The sequence below is a fragment of the Cebus imitator genome, unplaced genomic scaffold (assembly GCF_001604975.1).
Source record: "Cebus imitator isolate Cc_AM_T3 unplaced genomic scaffold, Cebus_imitator-1.0 Scaffold39, whole genome shotgun sequence".
Lineage (NCBI taxonomy): Eukaryota > Metazoa > Chordata > Mammalia > Primates > Cebidae > Cebus > Cebus imitator.
Window position 1 is genome coordinate 5,139,643 of NW_016107354.1, and position 10,512 is coordinate 5,150,154.

A 10,512-nucleotide genomic window follows, 5' to 3' on the forward strand; every position below is an offset into this window, starting at 1 on the left:
TTGAATTCTTTCAGCTCCTGTGCATCTGAAAAAGTATTTCTTGCAGGATATAAAATTCTTGGTTAATAGTTTTTTTGGTCCACCATTCCTCTAGCCCCAGTTTTGTTCCACTGCCTCCTGGTTTGTATTCTTTCTGATGATAAGTCTGCTGTCATTCTTATCTTTGCTCCTCTATTATCAATTGTGGTTTCAAAATTTTTCTGTTTATGATCTGTCTTAAGCAATTAGGTTATAATATGCTTTACAAAGAGCATACATAAAGCATATTATAACCTAATATTAGGTTATAATATTAGAGATAGAGCCTACAAAATATACACTATGCATATAATATGCTATGTGCATATAATATGCTATATAATAGCATACAATATGCTATATCTAATATAGCATATTATTATTTAATATTTAATATTAGATATAGCATATTATAACTTATTATAATGATTATTCTCATTTGGATTATTTCAGCTTTTTAGATCTATTTATTGTTTTCACCAAATTTTAAAAGATTTTAGCTATTATTTCTTCAAATACTATTTCTTATTCACTCATTCTTCTCTCATTTAAGGATTCCAATTACATGCATATTGGGCTGAATGAAAATTTCCCACAGCTCACTCATTCTCTATTCATTTTCCTCCCATTTTTGGTTAAAATTTTATTTTATTTTGAATAATTTATATTTCTATGTCTTCAAGTTCACTAAAACTTTCTACTGCAATATCTAGTCTGCTGTGAGTGCTATCTAATATATTCTCACTTCAGCCTTGTAGGCTATATCTTTCCCTGTTCAATTTGGGTCTTTTAAAAATATATCTATAGTGTCTTCACATGTTCTTTCTTCTACCTTCTTAGCATACTCTACCTTCTTGAAGATAAAGCATAAATTTATAGAAACTATTTTAATGTTGTTCTATACTAATTCAATCTTCTGAGCCATTTTAGGATCTGTTTCTGTTGATGGAGTTTTCTTATTATGGATTCTAGTTTCATGTTTCTTTGCAAGGCTAATTATTATTGATTGGATGCAAGACATTGTGAATTTGCTTTAGGGGTGCTGGGTATTTTGTCTTCCTATAAATATTTTTGAACTTTATGCTAGGATGTAGTTATTTGAAAATGGTTGGCAATCTTTAGAGCCTTCTCTCTGTGAAGCTCTCTTATCACTGGTAATCTGCCCTATCAATTCCAGCTGCCTTGGCTTCTAGGACTCCTAATACCGTCTTCTCAATTCAGGAGGACTACCAGTCTCTGCCTGCATTTCACCTCCTTGCACTGTAGCCTGGAAACACTCATTAGGTGATCAGATGGTACAATCAGAGGTCTCAGTTCATTTGTTTTTTCTTTCTCAGAGAATTTACTGTCCCACATTGATAATGTCCAGTGTCTGAAAACAATTGATTTTTATATTTTTCCAAGATTTTAATTGCTTCAGGTGAGAATCAAGTCTAGTTCCTGTTACTACATCTTGGCCCAAAGAAGAAGTTGCCCTTCTATTAATTAAAAAATTCAGATATTCACTGACTATAAGAAACTAAGTCGGAAAATCCTTTCTTGTTTTTCAATTATCTTTCAACATATAATAAAGACATAGTTGACATGTTTTAGGTGATGACCATGAAACAGACTCAGACTGTTCTATGTTCTATTTAAATAGATATAATTCTTGATCAGTGAGGGATCATTAGCTCTTTTCATGGTGGAAACAATTAGATTCAAGAATCTGAAAATCAAGATGGCAGAAGTTATAGTCTCTAAAATGACAAATAATATTTTGAAACAAATGATTTGAGATATCAGCAATTCCTTAATGTATAAAATGTATTTGCCTTCACTTATCTGGAAGAAAAAATGCTACTGAGAAAGAATTTGCAATGGCATCAAGAAGTTAAGTACTTTAAACTTCATACTATTTATTGTTTACATCAGGATTGCCCAGATTACATAATTATTCAGAGTCAGCCTATGTTATGTTTCAGTTACTGAGTCACAGCAATTTTAGAACAGTACTGTAACCTCAACCTAATCCTTAGCAGTCATCATAAAGGCTGAAATTTCATAAGACTATATGGACTATATAGCAGTTTTTCTTATAGCTTTAGTTTCTTTAAAAAATGCTATTTGAAAGTAAGAATTATCCTAAATATCTAAATTACCAACTTCAAATTGGTACAGAAAATGTAACATCTGTTATTCATACAGAGAAATATAGGGTAATCTGCAATTTTTACATTTTTGCATTCATTTGAATCTGAATTCCTTACAATAAAATATCCAATTAACTAGCAGTCACTGCTTGCCAAATAATGTTACTCTACTCAGTATGTCAACAATTTTGTTTTCAAAGGTATATCTATTTAATTAATAGTTATTATTTTATTAATATAGTAATACTTTTCCCTTCCCAGGTGCTCAAACATTCAGAATACTGTTATCCAATTGGAATGGGTACTTTGATTAAATCTTTGTCTATTATATATTAAAGTATCCTACTAAATATTCAATTAGTCATGACTATGAGACTTTATGGCTTTTTCTACATGTTCCAAGGCTCTTTTTGAGATACTATTGCCTCTTTTTCTAACCTGAAATTAAATGACCAAGGTCTCCTAACCATCTTTAGGCACTTATGGTGTAATACTTTCAACTTCACCATTTTATGGAGGACATTTTTCCTTCCTTGGCTATGATGTGGTGCTTTTTTTCTCCATCCATGGCTGACTGGAAGTCTTGGTGTTTTTTGGATTTTGTTTTCTTTTCCTCACAGACTCTCATGGAAATTTCTTCAATAGCAGCGGTGAGGAGGAACATAATGTGTAAAGAATATGCTTTGAACTAGATAAGTGAGATCATCTTTTGAATAGCACCCTGTATGATATGCTCTTGTCTGTCTCTGTTCAAGTCTTTATTGCTCAACTCCATGGGAATCAATGTTTTGTCCATAAATATATATTTATGGTTCTACAGGAACAAAGAAGCAATTCTTTTGAATTATTGATTAGGTTGGATTCTAAGCCAATTATCAGACTTGATACCATGGAAAGTTCTAGTACAGGGAAGTTCACTTTTCACCAAGGAAGATTTTAATTACAGGTAATTCCTGCACAGGTTCACTCTTCTCTCTACAAAACTCTTCCAAATAGGATTGGTCAGGTCAGGGCCACTGTGTTACACAATGTGGTATAGTTAAATGGTGCCCCCTGGGATTATACCACACACATCCTTGGGCCAGGTTATCCTCAAATTTCCCAGAGCCTGAATTTCTTGTTCTGCAATTCTTCACCAAAGACTTATATATAAATGCTTTTCAAGAGATGGAAGTCCTTTATAGCTGATGGCCTGGATGCTTTTTCATCTCTGGGAGGATTTTGTCCTTTACTCGTATGGTCATCCTCATCTAAGATGGAGGTAATTCCCTCCTTCCAGTTACTCAGACCAAGAGCCTTGTGTTAATACCTGCACTGAATTCTTCCTTTTAAAAATAGCCCATGGTCAATGAAACAGCAAATCTGTTTATCTCCAACCTCCATTTAAACATATATTTTAGTTATTTTGAGCATGGCTTTTCTTTACTACATTCATGAGAAAACTATAAATTGCAACAAAAACAGATGGTTTGAGAGCTGGGTTGCAGCCAATATATAAAGAAAAAGTGAATCCGGCCCAGTGCAGTGGCTTATGCCTGTAATCCCAGCACTTTGGGAGGCAGAGGTGGGTGGCACGAGGTCAGGAGTTCAAGACCAGCCTGGTCAAGATGGTGAAACCCCATCTCTACTTAAAAAATTACAAAAACTAGCTGGGCATGGTGGTGATCACCTGCATTCCCAGCTACTAGGGAGACTGACACAGAAAATTGCTTAACCCAGGAGTTGGAGGTTTCAGTGAGCCGAGATTGCGCCACTGCACTCCAGCCTGGGTGACTGAGTGAGACTTCATCTCAAAAAAAAAAAAAAAAAAAAAGAAAAAGTGAGTCCAATAGCACTGAAACTACTATTCCAGTACAGGGACAAACAAGGTAAGATCCCATTTATTTCAAGAAATAAGTGTGATATTCAGAACAAAGTCCTGGGAGCATCAGATTTACAGACTGAGGTTATATGTTCCATTTGGGTCACATCTCTGTCCCCTTTAGCTGTGCCTGGGAACCCTGTGCTACTTGTTGGAGGCACCTCCTATTCAAAGATGTCTATTTGATTTTTTAAAATCAGTCTGATGATACTTGTCATTATATTGGCCCAATCTACTTACATTTATTATAACCATTCATTTACATCACCTTATTTTATGCTTTCTTTATCTCTTCTCTCTTGCCTATTTTTGAATTGGACATTTTTTCCTTCATTGTATTTTTTATCTTTACTTCTCTTTTTGGGGGTTACCTTGGAAATGTGTCATGCATGGTTAATTTGTCAAAATCAAAAGATAAGCTGTATATTTACCACCCTCCCAAACATTACACAAACTTCAGAATTTTTGTCTTCAATCAGTTCTTACCAGAGAATATTATTGGTTAAGTATATTTATCCTTGTTTTCCTTTTTTTTTTTTTTTTTATAAGACATTATTATTTTGTTCAAGAGTCAAAATTTGTTCAGATTCACATATTCACCAATTTACTTGCTCATCATTTTTACTTATTCTTGAATATTCTTAGAAAACTTTCTGTAGAGAAATTTTTCATCAAATCCATCAAGAGACAAGTCTAAGAATATATGTAGCAGCACCCGCTATAATGTCCAAACCTGGACAACACACACATCTGTTCTACAGTATACTGGATAAATATTTTGTTATATTCCTTCAGTGGAAATCTATAAAACCATGAAAATTAATGAATTGATTTTGTACAGAAAAATTGAATAAATCTTAATAAAACAAGGCTGAGCAAGAGGATTAAAGTCACAAAACGCATACAGTGTGATTTTATTTACATGAAATTAAAAAAATGCAAAACTGAATAGTATGTTGTTTAAGGATAAAAAAATGTATGATGAAATTATAAAGAAAAACGAAGAAGTGATAAATACAAAATTCAGGAAGATAGTTACGTCTGAGGGATAAGGAAAAGAATTGGCCTCTGAGAAGAGAAGACAGAGCATGTAATAATAATGTTCTCTCTCTCTTAAACTTGTTGATGAGTACAAGGATGTTTGCTCTATGGTCAAATATTGTGTCAGAGGCATTCCATGGGTTTCCTCCCCGTTTCTACCTCCTTGAAGTTAGGCAAGGCCATGGAATTTGTTCAAGTCAATAAGCTGTAGTCAGGATTGATGTGTATGTGTGTGAAGTATGTGTGTGTTACTTCTGGACCAAAGCATAAAAAAGTTGGTGAATGACCCTCCAGTTAACTCCTTCTCTTCCATAGCCTTATGTTGAGATGGAAGCCACAGGATCAAAGCAGTCTGAATCGCTGAGCCATTTCATGGAGAGTAACTCTGGAGAAGTGTCCCGGCCAGCAGCTGATTTTGCAGAGATGAGAAGTCCATGTTTATTGTGCCAAGTCACCACCATTTTAGGGTTGTTTATCACTGCAGTATAACAACCTGGACTAATACAAGTATTTTTACAAATACTGTTTTATGTTTATTCAGTATTTAACAAAATCAATTTAGAAGGCTCACATTAAAAATTTCAAAGAATACAAACCAATGAAGAAAGAGCACCACCCAGGACTTGGGTATAGGTCGGTTATGACTACTTCCAAACTCCTCTAGCTTGAATGGTAATGAAATTACCATGCTGACTTATTGACGCCTGTTGTAATGAAATTACCATGCTGATTTATTGACCGCCTGTTGGGTCCAGAGAATAGTGAGTAGAGCAGTAAGCATTCATTAGAACCAGCTCTATGGTGCTTAGCCAAGGAATGGCCATGCTGACTCTGGCCTGCTTTGCATCGTTATTGAACTTAGCCACATGTGTAGGTCTAGTCTTCCCGTGGGGTTGAACATTCCTTGAGGCAGGGATTATGATGTCTCTTGCACCGTTCTGCCATCGTCATCCTGGTAACAGGTTTGTGAGTGCTCCTCAGGTACTCGTTGCATTGAGCTCAGAATGCCGACTTTTCTTCTTCAGCTGAAGCTCTTGGCAGCTGCCACATCCTCCCTGCCCTCTCCCACCTTGCCAAGCACCTTTGGCCTGGGGGTCTCCTAAATAAGACCCAGGGGACACGGTTTTCTAAGAAAAGCTGGCTTCTCCAGCAGGGGGGATTTTCCAGTGGCGGGATGTCATGCGAAACAGATTGAAGACGTCTCGCCTCCGTGGCCATCAGAATCAGAAATGCTTGCCTGCCAATCAGCATTACAGTGAAGAACTGTGACATGACAGTTGTCTGACTTGTGTTAATACGTTCTAATCTTGCAAACTAATTTTTTTCCCCCACTTGGCCATCCCTGCATTGTGCTTGGCCTGCCAGGGCTGGCACCATCCATCAATCTTAGTTAGTGACCTGCTCCTTCTACCTTACAGCTGAGAGTGTCCCTCGTCCCATCGAGACACTCATACCCCCCTAAACAAAGCCTTCTTTTCAATCAGCCTGTAAGAATGTGGTCATCTGGTTCAGAACAAACATGCATGTTCTTGTCTGTGAGGGCTGACAACTGTCCATTGTCTGATAACATTTTTCAGGATAGTTTTTCTTGGGGGAGAATTCCGCATGGCACAAGGAGAGTATTGTGGGCCTGGTTGTCATTTATGAGCCAGTGAAACATGTTAAATTTGTTGGAGTCAAACCCCATGACCTCTCTTTGGGCCTCGTTTCCCCATCTGGATGTAGAGGTCTGGGCTATATGATCACCAAAGTATTTGTTGTCTCTGAAATTTGATCAGTCTATCATTCTATGGCCATCGATCCTCATGTCTGGTAATAGCATTTTGTTTCAAGTTCTCTTTAGGCTACTATTTTAACACTTTTGTGGGGGCATAGGGGTGTGGCAAACCCCTTGAAAATCTGATGAAAGTGATAAAACCTTTCTCCCTAGAAAAATGCACTGACACAAAACTTGTACTTAAAATTTCCTGAGGTTTGTAACTCCTAAAAGCCAATTTGTGGTCTCCAGAGGTTGAGAAACCTAATTTTGATTTGTGTCCTGATTTTATTTCTTACTCTGGCATTTACATCATTTTTAAACTTGCAAGCCATATTACATACTTTTTTTCATTTCTTTCAACATTTGTTTTGAAAAATTTCAAAACTACAGAAAAATAGAAAGTTCAGATGGATATTCACATACCCTGTAACTATTAATAGATTCACCAACTGTTACATTTGCTATCTTCTCCTCCTCCTTTTTCTCTTCCTCCTTCTTCCCACCATCCCTCTCTTATTTCCCCTCTCCTTATGCTGGAGGCTGGGTCTTTGGAGATGTATGAAACCCAGCCTCTTCCCTTTCCTCTTAGCTATCTTGTGGGATGGTAGGACAAGAACACAGTTAATTGCAATAGAAAGCAAACTTCACCAGTGCCACATTAGAGTCATAATAAGATATTGCGGAGTGGGAGAAGAGAAACACTTCTACTAGGGAAAGGGTCTGAGGACAGATTGGCAAAAGGTATCATGAAAGGGTGGCAATTACCGTATTCCTTGAAGAAAGGGCACTTTTGGTGTAGGTTATAGTGTGAGCAAAGGCATGGAACTGGCTTGGAGGAGAGTGAATGTGAGCAATGACAGATACAGTTCTCCTTTGGACTTGTTTGTATTATTTTTCTATCCTACTGGCCTGACCCTAAATGAATCCATCCCCTACCAAAGCCTTTTGGAAAATGTTCCTGAGAGGACCTAGCACTGTGGGTCATTTCTGTAGCCCTTTTTCCCTTTATCAATGAAAGAGAAGAGAAGGCTTTTCCTGCTCACATGAGACTTGGATAAGGAGCAGGTGATGGTTACCAAACAAACTGGCCTCCTCTCCCCATCTTGTCCCTTCCCCTTCCTGGAATTCAGGTAGGGGTTGACCCAGTCTTCTTGTACAGAACTGCCAGCATTGAGTGTTCACCAATTTTGAAATCCATTGAAAGGCAAGGAGCACCTGTGATTTTCTGATGAGCCACAAGAGGGGGAAGTGTGAACACAAATGAAAAAGGGGGAAAAAAAAAAAAAAAAAAAAAAAAAAGAACCCACACAACAACAACATCCAGCTGGGAAATGAACAGCTTTTCTGAGGCCCTCATTTCTGATGCAGGCTAGCAGTTTCAATCTGTTATTTCTCTGTCTCTGTCTCCTCGCTCCGTCACTGTTCTTTCTCTGCCCCTCTCTCACTTTGTCTCTCACTTTCCCGCTGGAATTTCTCTGGGAAAAAAATGCAAATTTGTTTTTCTGCCTCTAGGTTCAAAAATCAGTTGCACAATTTCTAGATTGGGGGAGGTAAAGATCTGAGGGGGCTTTAACTTTAATTTGAATATCAGTCAATGGGGAGTTTTTACAGCTAAGCTCCTCACTCCCCACAAAAACAAAACAGAAAAGCCTCAGTGAAACCAGTGCCGTTTGGCCACATTAATGCTAACAGTTAACATTTGTGTAACCCTGTCCCTGTGCCAGGTGCTGTTCTAAGTGCTTTGCATGGATGAACCCTGTTACTCCCCCTAGCCACCCTCTGGGGTCAGTACTATTATTGCCACTGTATTATAGATGAAGAATCCAAGGCACGGAGATGTCAAAGAGCTTGGTCAATATCACACAGCTGGTGCTGAAGGGGGCAGTCTGGGTAGAGACTTTCTGCTCTAAATCTCTCCCTAGCAGCTAGATCATAATATTAATGAGTATATAGTGTTCAAAACAAAGGAGGTGATGACCCTAACACAGCCTCCCACAGTCAAATCAGATCTGGTGTGTTCAGTTCATAGGAGCATATATTAAAAAAGATAGTTGACATTTGGAGCTGCCCAGATGCAGGTGATAAGGGTGATAGAAATAAGGTCATATGCAAAACATTTGGCTTAAGTGAGGGGGTTTAGTCTGGCAAAAGCAAAAGAACCTGAGAATGGAGACCAGAAAACATTGTTCTCAAATATTTGCAGAGACTCCGAGACTTCTCTCTTTCTCTGGAGGTTCAGGAAATTTCTTTCACAGATAGTCCCCCTGTCCATGGACACTTCCTGGGCAGGGGGACTATCTGTGGCTTATTTGGGCCCAGGTTTCCCTATCAGTCCCAAGACTGGCAGGAATTCCATTATCTGGGAAGAAGAGTGACCCTCAATCATGTGAGCTTCCTTTGCCTCCCATGAGGTTGTTCAACCAGGGCTTACTTTCCCAGGCTGTGGGATTATGTCTGCATGTATCAGCGATAAAATGCAACTTGACATGTCCTTGTGTGTCACTTCAGACATAACAGGAGGGTCTTTTCCTTAAAAATAATGCATATTTAATAAAGAAAATTTAGAAATTATAGTAAAGTACAGAAAAAAATATCTTACACTATCCTATCATCCTGAGGAAGCCATTGGTAACATTTTATTACATTTTCTTCTGGTCCTTTTTTCCTGTGCATATATCCTTGTCCACAATCTTCTTAATGGTTCTGAAAGGAATCCCTTCTGGATAGCCATAAAGAAAACTCAGAGAAATGTCACAGACCATTATGAAGCATGAGCCAGAGATTCCTTCAGCCTCAAGAGAATGTCTTTGGTGGAAATATTTCAGAAAACATTCTGAAAATAAGTAGTGATTTGATTTATTCCAGGGCCTCCTCTAAAGAGTGGGGATCACTGAGGCAGAGAACAGAGAGTGGAGCATTTGGACTTCATAATAGCACAAGGTTGGGAGGGGAAGAGAATGCCATACTAGCATCTTTTGTGGGCCAGGCACTGAGCTGGGCACTTTACTCACTTATTCATTTATTCAAGAAATATCTGAGTGCCTATAGTGATGGCCACTGGGTATGCAGTGGTGCATACAAAGCGTATGCTGTGGATCCTGCTCTTAGAGAGAAACTAGTGTCAAGGAGAAAGCTGAGAGTAACCAGTGGAGGGGACAACCAGAGAATATAATATGGAACATAACACAGACAAGGGTGGGATAGTTGGGAAAAGACTGCCTTAAGGAAGGGGGATTGGATCCAAGGTCTAAAGAATAAAATGGAGTTGTGTGAGGTGAGAGGAAAAAGGAAGAACATTCCAAGAAGAAGGTAGGGTGTTTAGCTGGAGGATGCATGATGTATTCCTGGAGAAGAAATGAGACCGGATAGACTGCCCAGAGGGAGCAGAGGAATGAAGCAATTAAAGTTGATACTCTAAAAAGGAATGATCTATTGCACCTGCAGCAACATGAATGAATATCATAGACTTAACCTTAAGTAAAAGAAGCCAGACACAATAGTGCACACAGTGTATAATTCATTTATACTAACCAAGTTCAAGAACAGGTAAAACTAATCTGTGGTGACAGAAGTCAGGACAGTGATTATCTATGAAGGGGCTGGTATTCACCGGGAAGGGGCACAAAGGAACCTTATGAGGTGCTAGAAAACATCTATTTCTAAATGATGGTGACAACAGTGTGTATGTATCTAAAATTTCA